Source organism: Fringilla coelebs (assembly GCF_963513975.1).
Source record: "Fringilla coelebs genome assembly, chromosome: 7".
Taxonomy (NCBI): Eukaryota; Metazoa; Chordata; class Aves; order Passeriformes; family Fringillidae; genus Fringilla; species Fringilla coelebs.
The window spans coordinates 37,633,716-37,654,986 of NC_140035.1; the positions used below are offsets into that span (position 1 = coordinate 37,633,716).

The window sequence follows — 21,271 nt, forward strand, 5'->3', positions numbered from 1 at the left end:
GAAACAAATCATTAAAAAAAAAAAAAAAAAAAAAATGGGCCAAAAGAAGAAAACGGCACAGAACAAGATGGAAGGCTGAAAGAGATTGACAGGGTGGTTTCATCAGCTGCTTGCTCTCACAGTAACCATATACTTTTTTATAAAAAAGAAAACCAAAGAGCAAAAATAAAAACAAAACAAAAAAAACCCCACAACCAAAGAAAACTCCAAACCCCTCCCCAAACCAAACCAAACAAAAAAACCCAAAAACAAACATGCAAACAAAAAACCCCAAACCAACCCAAAAAATCCCACAAAAATCTCCACTTTTCCAAGTATCTTCATGCTGCACCTTGTCTGCTCTTGGTGTGAGTGGAAGGCAGTGCTTGATGCTCCTCTGCCAGTGGCAGCCAGTTTGCTGCAGGCACATTCCCAGGTAAAAGCATTGTGCAAATGTCAGAGGAGTGTCTCCAGACTTGAAAAATCAGCTGTCATTGCTTTCACCTTAATGTGAAATGAGATCCAAGGGGTGGGGAGAGGATAAGACAGCCAAAAACTGAACTCCAAGCCAAATTAGGTCTGCCTCTGAAAGCAGTTTTCTGTTCCAGAGGTCTCTCTCTCTCCACATGGGGTGGGCTGGCCTTGGGCAGCTGCCAGATGCCCTCCTGGATGCTCTCTCACTGCTCCTCCTTGGCAGGACAGAGGGAGAAAATAAAGTGGAAAATCTCCTCGATCAAGAGAAAGGCAGGGAGATCATTCATCAGTTACTATCATGAGCCAAACAGACTTGCCTTGGGAGAAATTAATTTAATTTATTGCTAAAATTTGTGCAGCCTGGAGAGGAGGAGACTGGAGGGAGATCTGAGAGCAGAATTCAGCTTCCTCCCGAGGGACAGCTCCACTTTCTGCTCCCTGTGACAGGGACAGCACCTGAGGGAATGGCTGCAGCTGTGTCAGGGCAGGGTCAGGTGGGAGATCAGGAAAAGGTTCTTCCCCAGAGGGTGCTGGGGCATTGCCCAGGCTCCCCAGGGAATGGGCACAGCCCCAGGCTGACAGAGCCCAAGGAGCATTTGGACAATGCTCCAGGGTGGGATTGTTGGGGTGCCTGGGCAGGGCCAGGGCTTGGGCTCCATGATCCTTGCAGGTCCCTTTCCAAGCCACATGATTCTATGATTAAAATAGATTTGGACAGTGAAAAGCAAATACAAAAATTAAACCAACACTTTCTCTCCAACCCTTTTTGCCCAAGCTGGGCTTCATTCCCAGCTCTTCTGTCCCTGTCCCCTGAGGGACTGGGAATGGTTGCAGTCAGCCCATAACATCTCTGCCATTCCTCCTTCTTCCCACTTTTCCCCAGGATGTACTGGGCAGAGGCAACAGAGCAGCTACAGCAGTGGAGGACATGGGCCAAGACATCCAAAATCTGGACTGTGGGCACATGGATTTATCCTTGAGGCTTTCCTTTTTAAGTCCAGTGCTGGAAACAGCACTGACCTTGTCTTGTGAAATATTTGGGGTGCAGTTGATGTCTGTGCAACTTCAGGGTGGAATGAGATTGCAAAGTTTTCTCAAATTCCCACTTCCCTGTTTGTCCTGGCCTTGCAAGTGTTTAATAAATCCTTTACAATGCTGAGCATTAAAGGCTGCTTAATAGATTGTCACTTCAGGTTTGTGTTATTTCAGCATTTACATAAGTGCATTCACGATTTTGGCACTTCACTGTGGTATTTGCAGGGTCCCCAGGACGAAGGAGGAATTGAGAATCTAACTCCATGTTCTTAGAAGGCTAATTTATTATTTTAAGTACTTATATTATATTAAAGAATGCTATACTAAAACTATACTAAAGAATAGAGAAAGGATACAGACAGAAGTTTACAAGGAATTATAATGGAAACTCATGACTGCTTCCAGAGTCCCAACACAGCTGATGGTGATTGGTCATTAAGTCAAAACAATTCACATAAAACCAATCAAACATTCACCTGTTGGATAAAAAATATCTCAAGACCACATTCCAAAACAGCAAAACAGGGAGAAGCAATCAGATAATTATTGTTTTCATTTTTCTCTGAGGCTTCTCAGCTTCCCAGGAGAAGAAATCCTGGCGAAGGGGTTTTTCAGAAAATATGACAGTGACACTTCACTCTAAGCCACCACAGACATTTGAGCTCCTTGGCTCTCCCAGCAAGAGGAAGCAGGGCTGGGGAAAGATCACAAGGGTTGGCTTTCCTCTGGGGTGGGCAGGAATGTTCTGGCAAAAATAGGCAGCTTCCAGTTGAGCCAGCCTAGAGCATGTGAAGTCTGTGGTCCTCCCACTTCTCTTTTTCTCTGGCAGATACTCCAGCAGCAGCAGCTGCTTCCTCAGCCCAGGCAGCTGAGCTCTTCTTCCAGAACAGAGAAGCCTGGGCCCAACTCATCATCTCTGCTAAATGCCCCCATGTCACGTCACTGTGAGCTGAGCTGGATGCCTCATTGAGCAAAACCCCCAAATCCCTGGAAGCTGCCAGGACTTCAGCTGGATATCTGGAGGAAAGAACCTTTCTACCCTTCTCCTGGCTTTGTTTTCCCCTGTGAGCCATCACTTTTTTTCCTGGGGAAATGTGTTTTGAGCGCCCAGCCTGCAATGTGTTGGATGTGGACCCAGCTTTTTGTTTAGAAGGAGTTTTTTTTGGCTATGCCAGCCAGAGCTGCCTGAGGTTCCTTTTCCAAGAGACTTGTAAATAAGCAGGGTAACCAGGGCTGTGTAGCTGGGCTCCAGAAGAAGCTGAACTCCAAACGATGAGGCAGGAGCAGTTCACAGAACTCCAGATGCTCCTGCCTGCTGAAAGATGCTGAAATGTGTGTTGAGCTCCTGGTTATATAGATTTGCCACCTGTAACTGCCCTGAAATGGTCTCTGTAATCCAGCTTCTGAATCTTAGAGGAGAACTTCTTCCCCAAGCCCCTGACTAACTGGCCACGATCTTTACAATTGTAAATAATGCTCTGTTTCCCCTTGTCACTGTCACCTCTTCCTACCCCGCACTGCTAGTGATGTATCAGGCCTCATCTGGATTGTTCTAAAATCTACATTAAGCATTTTTAGTTGGTATATCAGTGTTAATATATAGGTATTTTTCTTCTATGAGGGAGATTCCTTCAACTCTTCCAGTTCCTGGCTTATTTCTAGGAAGCAGCAAAACACCATTGATAGAGCCCATTTGCAGTCTTGCTCTCTGATAATCCCCCCATCTTTCTGAGAGCTCTCTTAAAACATCTTCTTTTATTTCTGGAGACACTCTGCTTGAATACTGGACCTCAGAATATCTGACTGTTGAGCCAATACCAGATCCAATACTCCACAAGTTTTGGGTGGAGGATTTGCTTTATGTCACGTGGGAAATTGACACTTCCACTTGGCAGGAGCTGTGAGGAAGGAGATTTCTTAGGATTTCAGTAGGAAAATTCTCCCTGATAATGCATAAGGAGGATGGGAACAGCTGCTCTGAGCTGGCAGTGCCCCTGGAGGCTCCTGGAGTTCACAGTGCGAGGGCAGAGCAAGACAAGGGAAGGCGAAGCCAGCAGCTGTGGAGGATGAGAGCAAGCTCAGAATACCCTTTAGTCACAGCCTGTAGTGGTGCCAAGTGTAAATGTGAGCACTCCATATCACTGGCATCCAGATAAAAAGCGGAAAGGAGGGAGCTGATGAGACGCTGGAGCTAATGGGGCATGCAGGAATGCCATAGTGGTGGATCCCAGGCAGCTAACGGGGCAGGGCTGGGAATTGAAGTGAGCTGGGATTTCAGGAGTTCCTCCTCTCTGAGCTTTTGAGCACGGTCGCAAAGCCATTGCTGCATTCGAGGGGCTTGGGGTGAGTGTCCTACCCTGCTTGTGCCTGTTTGCTGCTGCTTGTGTTCCCTGATTTTAAATTATTCAGGCAGAAGGGGACGGCAGCTTGTTGAACCAGGAACCTGTTAGAGAGCGGGATCTGTGTGTGGAAGAGGCAGAGGGCTCCTGGAGCTGTGGGGGCTCCTTAAATGGGCTTTGTTCCTAGCCTTGATACAAAGACGGGGTGGAAAAGTGGAAGTCCAAGTGTGGCCACTTCCTTGGCCCAGCCTTTTTCCATTTGGAACTGTCCTGCTGCAGTGCTGGCACTCCTGCACATCCAGAAAGGGCTCCTGTTTCCTTAGCCTGAGAATGACTTCAGCAGACACTAAAATTCACCCCATGGCTCAGAAACTTGAGAAGTGAATGAGCTTAAAGGTGTGTATTTTAACCTGCCCTGCTCTCATCAGCGTGAAAAGCTGAACATTCTCTGCATGGAAGTGGGAAATTTGTTGATTGCCAGAGTCAGGAGTGGAGAAGAAGAACCTGTCTCCTCCTCATCCTTCTGTAGCTGTCGATGACAGACTGTAAGTGTCACAGTGTGAGTGTTGGCACCTTCCACCAGGGCTGCTGGGGAGCCACATTTTCCAGCATTTAGCTCTTGTGTGACATGTGAGAGGAGAAGGGCTTTGCTGTGCTGGCAGCAGGAGCTGGGCCCTGCGGAGGGAGGGGGTCTCCACCCTTCAGCAGGAGCAGCTGACCTTGGTGGCACGAGGGGGTGGGATGTGGCTCTGGAAAAGTGCCACTTGGTGAGGGTGACAGATGGCACAGAGCATCAGGTGCTGGTCTCCTGCCTCACAGTGACAGCTTTTCCTATTCCTGGCCCTCTCACAGCAAATGTGGGCAGCAGTGGATGATCTTGGGGCTGACCTACTGCACCCCCAAGAAGGTTCCTGCAGTAGCTGATCCTTCACAGCATTTCCAGTCTGTTTAAATGGTGTTTGTGTCTCAGATTTTTGGGGGTGGATGGTGATGCTGCTGGAGATCACAGAATCATTCAGCTTGGAGAAGACCTTTGAAGTCCAACCACAAATGGTGTGACTTCAGCAAAGGGCTGGGACAGAGCAGGGCTGGATGCCAGAATTCCACTGGAGCTATCAAGTAGTCAGGTTGTCTGCCTTCAGCAGCCTTCAGTATTATTTTTTGGCCCCAAGATTAATTTTTATCTTGTAGTATGAATCAGCTGTGTCCTTAAAAAAGCAAGCAAAGCCACAAAATCTGACTCATTGCTCTTTGCGTTCAGGCAAATCCTGGTGAAGCCAGCATAAGTTTGGGGTAAAACATTACTTGGATCTACACACTCCAGCTGGGAAGAAGGGGACACTGCTCCTATCCAGGGCTTCCTGCCTTCCTGGCAGGAGCCTTTCTGTGAAGTGTTGAGATCATTTAGAACATGACCATGCATACATAAGCTTCTGGCAATTCCTGTTTTACCCTTTAATGAGCTTGGTTCCCAGGAGTGTTTCTGCCACCCAGTCATGCATCAGTTACAACTGACCTCTGCAAACCCCAGACTGGGTTCCCTGTAGGGCACAGAATCACAGGATAATTTAGGTTGGAGATGACCTCCAAGACCATCGAGTCCAACCTTGGTACCATGCAAGAAGAGCTATGACTTAAATGTAAGTCAGTGATGCTGTGGTGGTGGTAGAGTTTGAGTCCCAGACCTGTTTGGGTTGGAGGGAACCTTAAGGATCATCTGGTTCCAACCCCCTGCCATGGGCAGGGAATGTTTGAAGTTAATTCCCAGGGGCAAACCTCGCACCATGCCCTGCAGGCATTCCTGGCTCCTGTCTGTGAGGAATGAGTCAAGCCAAGCTCCAGGACCTGTCATTACTCGTGCCACTGAGGAGTGACTGTCAAATGTCCTGTCACACCTACAGTCCCAATCCCACTTCAGCTTTTGGAAAGCAAACAGCTTTGTGTCACATGTAAACTCTATTTTGGGTTACGTGACTCCCGCTGGTTTTCCAGTAACTTGCAAAGAAAAAAGTGGAAAAAAACTTCCCTGAAGTTTCACACATTAAACTTCCCTGAAGTTTTACACATTAAACTTGACCAGGAGTCCCAAATTCAGGACCAGCTTTGCTGCCTCTCACTGCTCAGCCAAGGTGATAAAAATGCCTTTGGAGGAGGGTTTTGAAAGCTCTCTTTGCAGCAGTAATTGTGGGAACTTGGATTCTGCAGATGCTGAGCAGCCTGAAATGAGTCTTGAAATCACCTTTGGTATGGTTTGCAGCAGATTTCTGAGAGACACCGTGAAGGAAGGAGCAAAACTCAGCATCCCTGGCACTCTGGGTGTCCCTTTAAATTATTTTCCACCCAAATGATATTGTCTCATGGGCATCCCCAGGCCAGGTTGGATGGGTCTTGGAGCAACCTAGTCTAGTTGAAGGTGTCCCAGCCCATGGCAAGGGTGGAACAAGAAGAGCTTTAATGTCCTTTCCAACCCAATCCATTCTGGGATTCTGGATTCCATGACTTGGGATGAGACTAATGTGGCCACCCGTCTGTGTGCACCTGGAGAGTGATCCCCCACAACCCATGGAGCTGGAGGTGCTTTTCCGCTTGCCAAATCCCTCTTTAATGCTCTGCCTCGCCACTCAAATTAGAGCTTTATATTAAGCACACCACTTATTAATTAGCAACAATAACCATTGCCTTGTAAGATAATTATTTTGCCTAATAACAGAACGCTTGCCAGGGAGACTCCACTTTTCCAGCAACTCCAGCTTGCCCCTGGCTTTCCTGCTGCTTCCTTTCAAAGCTGACAGCTCTCAGTGTCTTTGGAGAGGCTTTTCCTAGGCAGGGTTGTTGTCACACTGCTCCAGTGATTGCTTTTTTGAGCTACCACAACTCAAACTGCTCCCCAAAGGCTTTGCTCAGACCTCTTCATGCAGCTTACACCCTGTAGCTCTGGGGTATTTCAAATATACATAAGCTATTGCTGTATTTCTGGGCTATTTATTTCCTACTCAGCTGCCTGGTTTGTGATGGATTTTGTTTTTCTTTGTTTTCTCTCTCACTCTTTTTTTTATTTTTAAATTTATTCAGAGGGTTTTTATTTTATTTGGAGATAAATTCTCGTTGGGAAGTGCAAGTGGAGAGCAGAGCTGAATTTCAATTCTGGCTTGATACGTGGGCTCAGATTGTCTAACCTGGCTGGGCTTGAGGCTGTGTCAAGAGATTGAAAAGCACTAATTGAGACCTCTGTACTTAGAAAAATGCATCCTGGGACACTTTCCAGGATGTTTTAACAGCAATGCACCTTGTAGCAATAACTGCAAGACATCCTAGATTGAAAATAAGAGGTAAAACCTTTGTTATCTTACCCAAGCAGCAACTGGGAGTGTTGCTGGGGGTAGGCAGCTCAGCTCTGGCCCTGCCTGTGCTGCCTCCCACCTCCTGGTACCTCTGCTGAGGTTCCCTCTAAAGGCCAGAAGTTGCCAAGTGGGCATTTTTAGATTCTTCACTGAACCCCTAGGAAGAGGATTTTAAAAAATTTGTATTTTAATTTGCACCTTTTCCGTGTCTTCCAGCACCAGAGCTCACACTGGGGGAATTGAAGTGCAATCTCAGAGCTCTGTGCAAGGGCTGGAGCTGCCTGGGACATCTGTTAGTGCCATGGGCAGGCTCTGGAGCAGACAGGGCTGCTGACAGCAGACAGGAGAAGATCTGTCTGGACAGTGCTAATCACAGTCTCTGCCAGGCTGGCTCTGGGAGCCAGGCACAGATGGCTGCACTGCCTCCCTCCAAGTCCTTGTAGCTCACTGGTATTTTGTGAATCTATCTCGTTTTAGCACATTTTATGGCTTGTGCTCTCACCAGGCAGGGGCTGCTGGAGTCTTCCTCTGCAGTGACACCACCAGTTTTGCCATGCTGGGGCAGCATTAGTGTTACCAAAAATTTGGTAAAACCAGTGGCCAGCATCTCCTGCTTGTTTAAATGGCTTTTACCTGAAGGGGTTAACAGGAGAAATAGATCGCTCTAGACTTGAGTAATATTTCTGTATCTCCTTTCATCCCAATCAAAAGATCACTGGGAACTTGATGAGGAGGAAATGTAATGCAGATCATTGATGAAAATACCCTCTAACAGCTTTGCATCTGGAAACGATCTGAGAAATACCATTGTTCACTGACAGCTGATTAACAGAAACTCTTCACGTAGTCATTAACATACCTGGCTGAGGCCTCTCTAATTACCAGCTGAGTTAATGCTTTCACCAGGGTGACAAAGGGGACAAGTCAGACCTCATTTCCAGTGGCTCTGGTGACAGAAATGGAGCCCTGAAGGTCACCCCGCAGTTTTGAGGATGTTGCTCTCGCCTCAGCTGGGCACTTCGAGCTTCCCTGCTGCTGAGACCCGAAATGGACTGTGAAGATCTCAGCTCCTGCACAACTCCCACATCTTTGTTCCCCAGGTTTATTTTAATTGCTGGGGGAGCATCTCATGTCCTTCATTACTTCCCTGGTGGAAGGGAAATAATTTTGTGTTTTAGCCCGACAGCTGCTCTTTGAACATGCAGAAACGTGGAATCCCAGGCCGGTTTGGTTTATGAGGGGCCTTGAAGAGCACCTAGTGCCAAAAAACACAGACAAATCAGTTGTTGATCCCTGTGTGCTGAGTGATGGATATGGGGGCAGTGTTTCCATGCAGGAGTTCTCCTGGAAGTCCCGGGGAAGATCCCAGGGAAGGTCCCAGCTGCTTCCAGTGGGCTCCCCAGGAGTCACAGCTGGTCCATCAGCCACAGGTGGGGCAACTCTGCAAAAATGGTGTTAAGGAAGGCAAAGAGTGCAGGGAGTAGTAGGGGGAAAGTTGCTGTTAGTGGAAGAGTGGTAGTGCAGGGTTTGTTGGGCTGGAAGGCTCAGTTCAAACCCAGTTCCTCCAGGAGCAGGGCTGTTTCTGCATGTTCACAAAGGTGCTGTTCTGTGGAGGATGATCCTCTTCCTCACCTCCAAACCACTGCTCTGCCTTTGCCAAGATAGGCCTCTGTGTGTGCATGTAAAATGAAATTAAGTCGAGAGGCTCTGCTTGCTGATTAAAATCAGTGTCTCTAAATAATTGTAATGTTAAGTGCTGCCTGTGCCCTGCAGAGCTGCCCTGTGATGTTTTCTCTTGGTTCAGCACTTAATGGGATCCTTGGGAGTGAGTGTTTGAGTGGGGCTGACTCACTCTCTGAGCCCGGGGGTTGTGGGGTGGTTGTTGCTTTTACTCCTTTTTTCACAGCCCAGCTGAAGAGCAGAAAATATGCTTCAAACATGGGAATGTTCAGTGACAAATTTCTTAAGCACCCTGCTAGGACCCCAGCAGTGCAAGCAGGAGAGCTCCTTCCTGTGCTCCACATTCATGTTTCACCCCATTATGCCCTTCAGCACTTTTTCCTGGCAATGAATGCCCTGCTGAGATGCTTGGAGAACCTCAAGGATTCTCCCAGCGTTGTAATTGTTCTGGAACAAGTAAGGGATAGCTCCTGGAAAAGGAAGGATGTGGGTTATTTCATAGCTTGGCGTTTTCTCCTTTGAAAGCACTGCTTTTGCAGGCAGTTACACTGTGCTAGCAGAACAAATTTCAGTGAACAGTTGATAAAATTCATAATTAATGAGCTTTGGCTACCACAATGCTGATTCTGTTCAAAATAAGCTCGCATTCCATGCTTGCCTTTTTCCCAGATACAAACGAATCTGCCTTTCAGTGGAATCAAATGTCACTTAGACATATGTAGCCCGGGGAGAAAGTGCATTCTTCAGCTGTTTAGTACCTGTCCCAGTCTGTTTGCAGGGATGTGTTGATTTTGGCCTTCTGGGCACAAAGTAGGAAGAAGAGAAACTTTATTCTCTCTAAAATGCTGTCTGTAGGGCAAGATGAATTTTTATGGGATGAATGCTGAAAGTATGAAATGGATGGAGATGCCTGAGTGAGCTGGCTGTATTCTTTGCTTTCCCTGTTTCCCTCTCATTGCCCTCCTCTCCCCTGGAGGGAGCATCCAATGACTTTTTCTCTGGCTGGCCTGGGGACATCTCGTAGCCAGATAACAGTGCAAGTGGTGGGCTTGGAGGATGAGGAAGGAGTCACTGGAGGTGGTGGTTGTGCTTCTTCAACCAGGTGCTGCAAAGTTCCTGGCAGATATTACAGATATTTGTTTAGCTATTGATGTGTCTGTGTTGCCTCCTTCTCCCCAAAGATTTTTTTGTCCCTGCAAATGGAGAAAACTGGGCTGGGAAAGAGGGAGCTGTAATGAGATGGAGTTCAAGGTCTCTTCCAGCCCAACCTGTTCTGTGATTGTTCAGGCTGGCATCAGTGGATTAATTACCTGCAGAACATTATAAATCAGCCCTGGCTACTCAGGTAACCAGGTGAATTAAAGCTGAGTAAAGGTGGTCTGGGGAGGCTTAATTGGTGGGAAATGAAGGAAAGCTCAGCAGCCAGCTGGAGTAGGTTAAGAATGGAGGTGTGATTAGATGCTCACACCTGACAAGCCAGAGCAGTAGTCATCAAACCAGCCTTAGATTAGCTCTGCCCTGGCAGAGATGTGGTAGTTTATAAATTTTCATCTAATTGCATGAGATGTGGTGAGAAAGTATCCCCCAGGGATGTGTCCTGTCAGGGAGGCCACAGTGATTTCCCTCCTCCCAGATCTTGGACACTGTGTCTCATAGGAAATTTAATATATGTCTAAGGAGGTTTAATTTTTCTAATAAATTAGAAAATTTTTTTCTCAATTTTTTTTTTCCTACTGCAAACATTTGCCCTGCTGTTGGTTTGTTAAGAGGGAGCTGGCTGTGAGTTTTGTGTGGTTGCCACTAAATTGAGGGTGGGTGGGTGCAGGTGCCAGCTGATCTGTGAAGATATCCATGGTCACTTAATTGCAGTACCTGAGCCCAGGTGGGGTCAGGCCAGGACAGGGAGCTGAGCTCTCGGGACTGGGAGGCCCTGAGGGCATCACATGTGGATCAGTGAAGTGGTGATTGGCTACAAACCCTGTTGAAAGTCAGAAACACTGCTCTGGATGGCAGCACAAGTGGAAAAGTAATGCTGATTTGGAGTTTTTAAAGAGTTTTTGAACTTCTGGGTCTTGGAACTAGATTATCTTTAAGGTCCCTTGCAACCCAAACCATTCCAGAACATCCTGCTTTGTGATGTCAAACAAACCCAGTTACTCTAAAACCCAGGAAACCTGCTTTTATTTGGCCTTTCAAATTTTCTTTTTCACCTGCTTTTTTTTTTTAATCTTTATGAGCTTTAAACAATCTCTCAGGTGGAGTGGAGTGTGCAGTGTGGGCAGTGTTATGAGCATTTGGTATCTCCTACAGATTTTGGCATGTGGCAAAGGGTTTAATTATTCCTTTAGTATCCCAGTCCCTTTATAGCAGTTTGCAGGGCATGAAAGAAAATCCAACTCTGCACCAGAATTCAAAGGGGAAATAACGAATTGTGGTCTCTTTCAAATAATTAAAGCACGCAGCTATTTAGTGATCTATCAAGGGGAATGAGGGAGTAATAAGACACTCTGTCCAATTTGTTTTAGAGCTGGAGTTGGAGTGCTCTGGTATAAAATTATAACCTCTGTATTAATCACAAGAATGTTCACTGTATCTAGGTCAAATCCACATGTGAACCTCCACAAAACTTTTGCTTCATTCAGCTTTTTCATGATTACATTCTGGCGCCTTAGGGGAGGTAAAATACCTTTGATTTTAAAGAGGGGGGAAAAAGGGGGGCATTTTTTATCCAGTTTCTCTTTAGCTTCTCCTTCCTGCCTCATTTTTTTTTTTTTTAAACCAGCAAGGTTTTTCTTTTTCAAAAAGAAGGGAAGAAAAGGTTTGTTTTATGTATGTTTTTCACAGAAGGTTGCTAAAATTCAACCAGTTCTATTGTGCCTCTGAAGGAGCCATAAAATTTCATTACAGCTTTTCCACAGAAACCAATTTGAATGTCCAAGGCTTGGTCTTGTGGTTTAAAGATCTCTCTCTAGAATCAGTGTGTGCCTCCCTCCCATCCCTGCGTGGCTGCCAGGTTCAGTTCATGTCTACTGAAGTATTTCTTTGGGGACTGAAACCAATTAAAACTGTGATGAATTAGAGGCTCTGCCTTTGGGTTAGCTCTAAATCTTGGCTTTGTGTGCATGAGCATCCCACTCTGCAGGTGACTGTGAGGGTTGGCTGTGCTCTTTCTCAGTCTGATTTATACAGAGAATGATGAAGAGGGAGCTCTGGGGCATCCAATAACCTGTTTTTAGCTAAAAATCTGAAGGGTAGTTGTTTTTTTTAGGGTTGTGGTGAGGGTTTTGTTTCCCCCTTTTGTGGTAAATATTGCTAAAGAATCAAAGTGGCCATAAAAATAAGAAACAAATAACTCACTTTTAGCTCCTCTTTTCTCCTTTTATATTAATATCAAATTGCTCTGGAAAATGAAACATCTCCTCAGGTTGGAGGCACCAGGAATAGCTCCTGCCTTGGATTTGGCAGCATTCCACCATGTGTGGTGTGACTTGCAGTGTAATGTACACATTGTTACCCAAAAATTACCAAAAATACCCAGGGAGGGTCACACGCTCCTAGGCGTGCTCAGGGCTGGGTTTTACTGAGCTTTACACAAATCCTAGAGCTGCATCTCCCATTTCTGCCCATCAAAAGTACCCAGGGCTCTTGGGCTGAGCTGGCATCATTTGGGAGCATGGATCCTACTTCCAAATTATTCCACTGGATGGTTTGGGAGGACAGTGCTGTGTCCAGTTCTGGCCTCTCAGTTTGGGAAGGATATTGAGATGCTTGAGCTCATCCAGAGGGGGCAACAAGGCTGGTGAGGGGCTGGGAACACAAACCCTGAGAGGAATGTTTGAAGGAGCTGGGGTTGTTTAGCCTGGAGAAGAGGAGGCTTAGAGGTGACCTTGTTGCTCTCTACAGCTTCCTGAAGGGAGATTGTGACAGGTGGGGTTGGTCTCTTCCACCAGGCAGCACTGACAGAAGCAGAGGACACAGCCTCCAGCTATGTCAGGGAAGGCATAAGTTGGATATTAGGAAAAAAAAATTTCACCAAAAGAATAATAAAGTACTGGAATGCCCTTCCCAGGGAGGTGGCAGAATCACCATCTCTGGATGTGTTTACAAAAGACTGAACATGGCACTTGGTGCTATAATCTGGCTGAGGTGTGAGGGCACAGGTTGGACTCGATGATCGTAGAGGTCTCTTCCAACCTCATTGTTCTGTGATTCTGTCACCTTAAAGCCCATTTCTTCCCAAGGGCAGGGACACCTCCCACTGTCCCAGGCTGCTCCAGCCCCAGTGTCCAACCTGGCCTTGGACACTTTCAGGGATCCAGGGGCAGCCCCAGCTGCTCTGGGCACCCTGTGCCAGGGCCTGCCCACCCTCAGGGAACAATTCCCAATTCCCAATATCCCATCCATCCCTGCCCTTTGGCAGTGGGAGCCATTCCCTGTGTCCTGTCCCTCCATCCCTTGTCCCCAGTCCCTCTCCAGCTCTGCTGGAGCCCCTTCAGGCCCTGCCAGGGGCTCTGAGCTCTCCCTGGAGCCTTCTCCTCTCCAGGTGAGCACCCCCAGCCCTCCCAGCCTGGCTCTCCCAGAGCACAGGGCCTATGGCCATGTTTAAAACACTGCCCTAAAATCTCCTTGTTCTTTCAGGGAGTGCAATTTCACTCAGCAGTCCATCCTGACTGGTGCTGACCTCGGTCCCTGCGCCATTGTGCTGCAGCTGCTGAGCCCCGCCATGAGGCCTGGTCCTTTCCCCGGTAAGCACCGTCCTGGCCTGGCCTGTCCCTGAGGGGTGGCTCACGTCCCTGAGCGGTGGCTCACATCCCTGAGGGGTGGCTCATGTCCCTGAGGGGTGGCTCATGTCCCTGAGGGGGCTGGCCCGTGTCTCTGAGGGATGGCATACATCCCTGAGGGGTGGCCTGTGTCTCTGAGGGATGATTTGTGTCCCTGAGGCACTGCTCATGTCCTCCAGAGGTAGCCTGTGTCCCCGAGGGGTGGCTCATGTCCCCGAGGGGTGGCCCATGTCCCTGAGGGAGTGCTCCTGTCCCCGAGGGGTGGCTCATGTCCCCTGAGGGGTGGCTCGTGTCCCTGAGGGAGTGCTCCTGTCCCCAAGGGGTGGCTCCTGTCCCTGAGGGAGTGCTCCTGTCCCTGAGGGAGTGCTCCTGTCCCCAAGGTGTGGCTCGTGTCCCTGAGGTTGTGGCCCATGTCCCTGAGGACTCTTCATGTCCCCAAGGGCTGGCCTGTGTCCCTGAGGTTGTGGCCCATGTCCCTGAGGACTGTTCATATCCTCCAGAGGTAGCCCGTGTCCCTGAGGGGTGGCTCATGTCCCTGAAGGGTGACCCGTGTCCCTGTGAACTGTTCATGTCCCCAAGGGCTGGCCTGTGTCCCTGAGGTTGTGGCCCATGTCCCTGAGGACTGTTCATATCCTCCAGAGGTAGCCCGTGTCCCTGAGGGGTGGCTCATGTCCCTGAAGGGTGACCCGTGTCCCTGTGAACTGTTCATGTCCCCAAGGGCTGGCCTGTGTCCCTGAGGTTGTGGCCAATGTCCCTGAGGACTCTTCATGTCCCCAAGGGCTGGCCCGTGTCCCTGAGGTTGTGGCCCGTGTCCCTGAGGTTGTGGCCCTGTCCCTGAGGCCTGTCCTGTGTCCCCAGGGGGCCTGCTCATGTCCCCGAGGGGTGGCTCATGTCCCCGAGGGACTGCTCATGTCCCCAAGGGCTGGCCCGTGTCCCCGAGGGGTGGCTCATGTCCCTGAGGTTGTGGCCCGTGTCCCCGAGGGACTGCTCATGTCCCCAAAGGCTGTCCCGTGTCCCTGAGGGACTGCTTATGTCCCCAAGGGGTGGCCCGTGTCCCTGAGGGGTGGCTCATGTCCCTGAGGCCTGTCCTGTGTCCCCAAGGGGCCTGCCCATGTCCCCGAGGGGTCGCTCCTCTGCTCTGGAGCAGTGGCCCCGTGGCAGGATGGTTCTGACTGCTCCATTTGTCTGCAGAAGGCTCGATGGAACTCGAGAGGACTCTGCTGGCATGGCTGCTTGCTCCCCCACCTAACCACAGGAAAAGCTGTCCGTGGAGAGCCTAGCACAGCCTCGCCGTGCTGCCCTGCCCTGCTGGGTCACACAGGTGGCACTGGATCCTCATCCCTTGGGTATCCCCCGTGTCCCTGCTGGGCTGCTTCACCCGCTCCCAGCGAGGAATTCTTTGTTTTTCTCGCCTTTGCCAGTTGCAGGTAGGGCTGCTCACCTTTCCCCCTAGGCAGCAGAACAGCCTTTGATCAGAACAGACCCTTCTGACAGCCGTAGTCTGAATAAATAACTTTGCTTTGCTGCCTTTCCATTCTGATTTTGCTTTCCCTGGAGATTTGCACTCTCACCATCACCAAGAAAACACATTTATTTTTGACTGTGTAGCTAAGCTGGCAGCAATGTAACACCTTTTCAGCTCTTGCTTGGTGTAACTGCAAGAATAAATAGCTCCTTTCTCTTTCTAGTCCTGGGAATGTTTGAGCTTCCCGTGACTTTCCAGTAAATTTTGATTTAGGGGGAGTTGGAGCCACGTGTTGTTTGCATCTGACCCAAGGAGGTTTTTATTGCTCTGGAGTGATAACTACTGAGGGGAAATTGGAACCCCCAGAGTACAAATCCTTGTCACAGACACAAGGAAAGGCAGAGCTTGGGAAACCAAGGGGAAACCACTGGGAAACCAAGGACTGGGGAGATGGGAATGGCCACAGGTGCTTTCATGAAGTGCAGAAGGCAAGGAAGGAGCAGCAAACCTGCTGCTCTGAAAGGGCTTTTTTAGTACTGGAGGAGCAGGAACAGAGGTGCTCATGGTGGCTTTTCACTATTGAGAGGAAAAACTGGAGCTGGGGTGTCCCATCTGGGACTGGGCAGAGCCAGGGGCTGAGCCCTGGCAGCTGAAACTTTACATGACTGTGGTTAACGGGGTGAAAACCGTGCAGCTGGGTTGGAAGAGAGGCGCCAAGAGGTGTTTCCACCTTACAGGAAGATGGTTCCAAGGTCAATATCCAGCAGGTCACCCCTTTCAGAACTCTCAGTCTCAACCCTCTCCCTGAAGTTACCTAATTCCCTAATTAATTCCCTGAAGGGCAGTTAATGGTGCAAGGCTGGAAAGCCAGCACTCCCCTCTGCCAGAGCCATTCCACGTGGACCACCTCTGCTTGCTGAAACAGGAGACAACTTGCCCTCTTGACTGCATTTCCTAGCAGGTTTCTGGGATTTTTTTTCCCCCTTTCTCTGGCCTCCCACGTGGAAAATAATCCTTTCAACATGCAGATGGCAGCTCCCTTCACGGAGGGGCAGGCGTGTGCAGAAGGCTGAATTTTTACTTTATTCATAGAGCATGTGTGTGTGTTGCTTGCAGGGTGTTACTCTCAGTATTATGTTAAAAATAGCTGGTGCTAAGCTTCTAATTCTTAACCTTTTTTTTTTTCCTCAAGCTCCTGATTTCAGAGGCATTTGTGATTTATGGTGTAAAACTTGTGGTTGAGAGAGCTGGTCTAATTTTCCATGAAATATCTACAGCTTGCTTATAAAACTGGGTTCTCATGGTTAAAAAGATGAAAATGCTTGGGGTTTTTTTTGTAAATCTGCCACAGTAGGCACTGGATTGCCATGTCCTGGTGCCTAAACCCACAGGATTCATAGAATATCTTGAGTTGGAAGAGATCCACAAAAGACCATTAGACCAGCTTTAGTTAGTCTGGAGAGAGCAGCCGTGCTGTTAGTGCATAACTGAACGTTCTGGTCATGAGTGGGAGGAGTAAAATCCTCCAGTGCAGCTAAAAGATGGCATCAATGGGGTGGAGAAAATGTATTTTTTATATCTTCTATCCTTTCTCCAATTATTTTTGTGGCACAAGTGGCCTTTCGCACAGAATGCTGCAGCCCTCGTGGATGGGCTGCATTTCTGGGCTGCTGCTCTGCGGGGAGAAAAGAAAGAAAAATGAGGAGTTTGTCTGAAGCCTTCCTCCTGAGGAAGGTCCCACTTTGTCTGGTGATTATTAGGGGGCTCCTGCCCCTGCCTTCCCTTCTGCTGAGACTGTGGAAAACAAAAAGGATCCTGAAGAGCAAAAGACTTGGAGTGAGCTCCTCACAGGGCGGTGCCGATTCTACACTGGCCTAAAAGGGTTTGGGTTGGAAGGGTCTTCAAAGCCCATCACATCCAACCCTCAGCAGTGGCCAGGGACGCCTTCCACGAGGTCAGGCTGCTCCAAAGTGTCCTTGGACACTTCCAGGGATGGAGCAGACCACAGCCTGCACATCCCTGAGGATGAGTGTGAGTGGAAGCCTTGTGGGTGACACAGGGAGCGGTGCCTGGCGCCTGCAGCAAGACCCCATGGCCCCAGGGTCATGCTTGTCCTGGGCCATGGATGGGGACACAGAAGCCTCTGGAGCTGTGGCTATCATGTCAATGCACGTGTAAATTCCAGCATCATCTTCCCCATGAAGTTATTAATGAAAATCATCACCCTCATTTGGAAGCTGCCATCACTTAGTAGATTAACCTTTATCAAGCAACTTTGCTATGCCAGCTGCACAGCAAAGTAATTACTTTTAATAGAATCTGCCCTTGATTTGAAGCCACAGGGGAAGCAATTAAATTTAACAAAGGCAAAAGCCATGACTTATAAATGAAGATGGATGGCTTTTGCTATCTGTTTCATAAATTCTATTGTGTACAAGTGTAAGAAAATACTCAGCTCCTCTCATGTTTTGGGGGGTTTGAAATGTGGCATTAGACTCTTGATCTCTGGGTGGATTGGATGTCATCAGAGCCAGCTCTGGGATTTGGCTTAGCATGGTTTACACATGGTTGAGTCACAAATGACTTGCAAGGGGCTTTGAGCCCTTGAGCTCCTCAAAACCTTGACACTCATGTTCAGCATGAAGAGTTTGCTTAATGGTTTCTTGGACCACCTTATCTCTCTCCTCTGAGTGTTTTGCTTGAAACCAAGATGTGCCTCAGACTGCTTTTTGTGTCTGTGAACTTGTTTAGCTCAGGTTGTACCAGTGACAAGGGGCTGAGCCATGAATGTCCCCTGTACCTGTGTGATGGCCCTGAGATAGAATCCCAGAATGGATTGGGTTGGAAGGGACCTTAAAGATCGTTTCATTCCATGGCAGAGCTCACCTTCCACTATCCCAGGCTGCTCCAAGCCCCATCCAACCTGGCCTTGGGCACTGCCAGGGGCAGTCACAGCTGCTCTGGACACCCTGTGCCAGGGCCTGCCCACCCTCCCAGGGAACAATTCCTAATTCCCAATATCCCATCCATCCCTGCCCTCTGGCTGTGGGAGCCATTCCCTGTGTCCTGTCCCTCCATCCCTTGTCCCCAGTCCCTCTGCAGCTCTCCTGGAGCCCCTTCAGGCTCTGGAAAGGGCTCTGAGCTCTCCCTGGATCCTTTTCTTCTCCAGGTGAACATTCCCAGCTCCCCCAGCCTGGCTCCAGAGCAGAGGGGCTCTGATCCCATTAAAACACTGCCCTAAAATACCCTGCTGTGGGGCTGGGCAGCATCCTGTGGCCCCTCCCAGACCTTGATATCACAAGCCAAAAATACAAATGTACTTTCCTTCTTTGGTTCAAACCTGCCATTCTAGGCTTGGCTGAGGTTCAGAGAGGGCAGATCCCCATTTTCCATCCCTCTGGGCAGTGCTGTGGCTGCTCTGCTCTGTCCTGCCTGTTCCACCCCCGTGCTCACCTCCCTGAGGGATGCTGAGCTCCCAGGAATGCTGACTCTCCCGGGTGTTCCTGGAAATGCTCTGCCCGGTTGAAGGGTGGGATGTGCTTAGCAAATGGGAAGTGAAAAGCAGTGACAGGCTGCGGGCTGGGGTTTCTCACAGCTGTGAGGAGCAATGCTGTGTCCTGGGTTGTGTGTCAGAGCAGTTCCTCTCCCCTTTGCAGTTTGTTGTAGCAGGGCTGTTTGGGCTCAGAGCCCTGGCTTGGCTCTCTTCCTCCACTCCAGCTGTTATCTGCTAAACCAGATCTGCTCTGTAATCAAATAGCTCTGCCTGAGACTGAAGTTTCTAATTCCTTTGTAAAGCAGAAGAAGCCAGTGATCTCTGACTGGCATAGAGTAGCATCAAGTGTCCCAGCAGTCTTTCTGCTGATATTTTTTCTTATTCGTTCAGGCTGCTTGAGGTCTCTCCCTCAAGAGAGACCTTCTGAGGTGATCCCTGCATTCCAAACGATGCCCTTAAACAGCTGCTGTGCAAAAGTGCACGTGCAGCATCACAGCCTCTGTGTCAGCAGATTTCCCTCTTGTGAACTGTCAGCACAAAATTCAGGATATTGGTCCCAAAGGAGGCAAATCCTTCATGGTGTCACATTTGACTTCCTGGGGTTATTTGGAGGAAAGGAGGTCTAGGGAGGAAGGGGAGGTTCTCTTACTGCCACTGAGTGTCCTGAAAGATGTGTGGAAGTCTTTGGTATATTAACTTTTAGCATGTTGATTCAGCCTGGAGAAGAGAAGGCTCCAGGGAGAGCTCAGAGCCCTTCCAGTGACTGGAGGGGCTCCAGGAGAGCTGGAGAGGGACTGGGGACAAGGGATGGAGGGACAGGACACAGGGAATGGCTCCCACTGCCAGAGGGCAGGGCTGGATGGGATATTGGGAAGGGATTGTTCCCTAGGAGGGTGGGCAGACCCTGGCACAGGGTGCCCAGAGCAGCTGTGGCTGCCCCTGGATCCCTGGGAGTGCCCAAGGCCAGGCGGGAACAGCCTGGGATAGTGGAAGGTGTCCCTGCCCATGGCAGGGTGGCATGGGATGGGCTTTAAAGTCCCTCCTCACCCAAACAGGACAGAGAGTGAGGGTGGCTGAAGGCTGAGCTCACAGAATGGGATGGAGACAAGGTGAGCTCTGCAGGGGTGGTGACCCAGCCAAGCTCCCTGGCCATGCCTGACCTTGGCTCCCCTGGGAACTGATGTTGTAGGCAGTGCAGCTAGCACAGGGAGAAGTGTGCCAGCTGCTGGGAAGGGAGCAGCTCTTTAAGAGGAAATGCTTCCATGATTTGCTCGGCAGCTCTGATTGCTCTCCTGGGAGCTTTGCTCCATCTCTCCCCCGCTGCTGCCGGCAGATCCGGACCAGGGGCTTCACTGCTCGTGTGCTCCTCCCTTCACTGTGACCCCACCTGGGAGAGGCGGCTCCCTGGCTCTGGGTGCAGGACACAGCGCTAACATCTCCCTGGGAAAGAGATCCCGTTGGTTGTGACCCTCCTGGAGGGAGGGAGCAGGGCTGAGCTTTTGTGTCCCTGCTTTTGTCTCTGCCACAAAGGCGACGGGGGTTTCCTCTGCCAGGGGTTCAGAGCCTTTCCTTTCCATCCAGTGGTTTTATTCCCCTTTAGGGAGGTGGATTGCAATGGAGGGGATGTTCTTTGGCTGGTGGAGTCAGTTGTTTCAAACACAACAGAAAAAGAGAAGCATTTAAGGCTGCTTCCACTTTCTTTTGTGGAGAAGAGTCTGTACATGTTTCTGTACATGTTTCTGAGCAGCTCCAGTCTGGCAGGGAGCAGCTGCCTGTGCACGTGAGAGGCCCATTAAGATTCAGTGCTGCTTCAAACCTCCCAATCTATGCTCAAAACAGCTTTCTAAAAAGCAGGAGGAGGGGAAAAAAAAACCCAGCCCCACCAACTGCATTAAAAAGCAGCTTCCAAATTAGAATTGTTTGTTTCTCTCAGGAGAAAAAGGAGCTGTTTTCCTGCATCCCTACAGAGCATCCCAATCCTGCTGCAAGTCTTTCCTGCTGCCACGTGGCTTGGTCTGCTGGGAAATTGGTTGGATGTGTGGTAGGGAAGAGGTTGGAGTCACCTTACAGGCAGGAAAGGCTTAAATGTGATGTGGCTGCAGGAAAAAAATGCTACAGAAATAAAGATCTTCAGCTGGGGCAGTACACTGATGTGAGAATACTGTATCTTATGTGTGCAGTAGAAATTAATCTGGATTAATTTAAGAGAATAAACACAATGACAATCAGTCCTTTTGGAAGCAGAGGAGCTCTGTGTTTGGTCTGTTTTAATTGGCTGACAGAGAGGCTGCTCTCTGAAGGGTGTTGGTGCCCACGCTGTCTGTGGAAGCGAGTGCTCCCAGCAAACCCTTCCCTCTGCATTTGGGTTTGCCTGGGAATGGGGCAGTTCTGTTGGCACCATTATTCCATGGAAATGGAGAGAACTGTGAGGGAGAAGGCTCCAACACCAGCAGGGAGAAAGGGGAAGACAGCCCCGTGTTTGCACTCCCTTCTGCCAGGAGAACAAAGAGGGAACAAACACCACTTCACGCTGGCATTTGCCCTGTGATCAAAAGCACGTTTGTGTTTTATAGCCAGCTCCAGGGATTTATCACCAAGACTTCAGGATTCCCAAGGGGATTATGTGCACAGACGACAAAATTCCCTGGAGTACGTAAAGTTGAAGTGGAGTTTTGAAAAGGATA

At 49.2% G+C, this 21,271-nt stretch overlaps 1 long non-coding RNA gene across 1 annotated transcript; it reads left to right on the forward strand.

Moving 5' to 3' along the window:
- Positions 1 to 3,690: 3,690 nt before the first annotated feature.
- On the forward strand, positions 3,691 to 15,120 carry LOC311155751. Its single transcript, XR_014616295.1, has 3 exons — positions 3,691 to 3,831; positions 13,487 to 13,593; positions 14,821 to 15,120. It is a non-coding gene; the product is annotated as an uncharacterized lncRNA (long non-coding RNA).
- Positions 15,121 to 21,271: the final 6,151 nt, after the last annotated feature.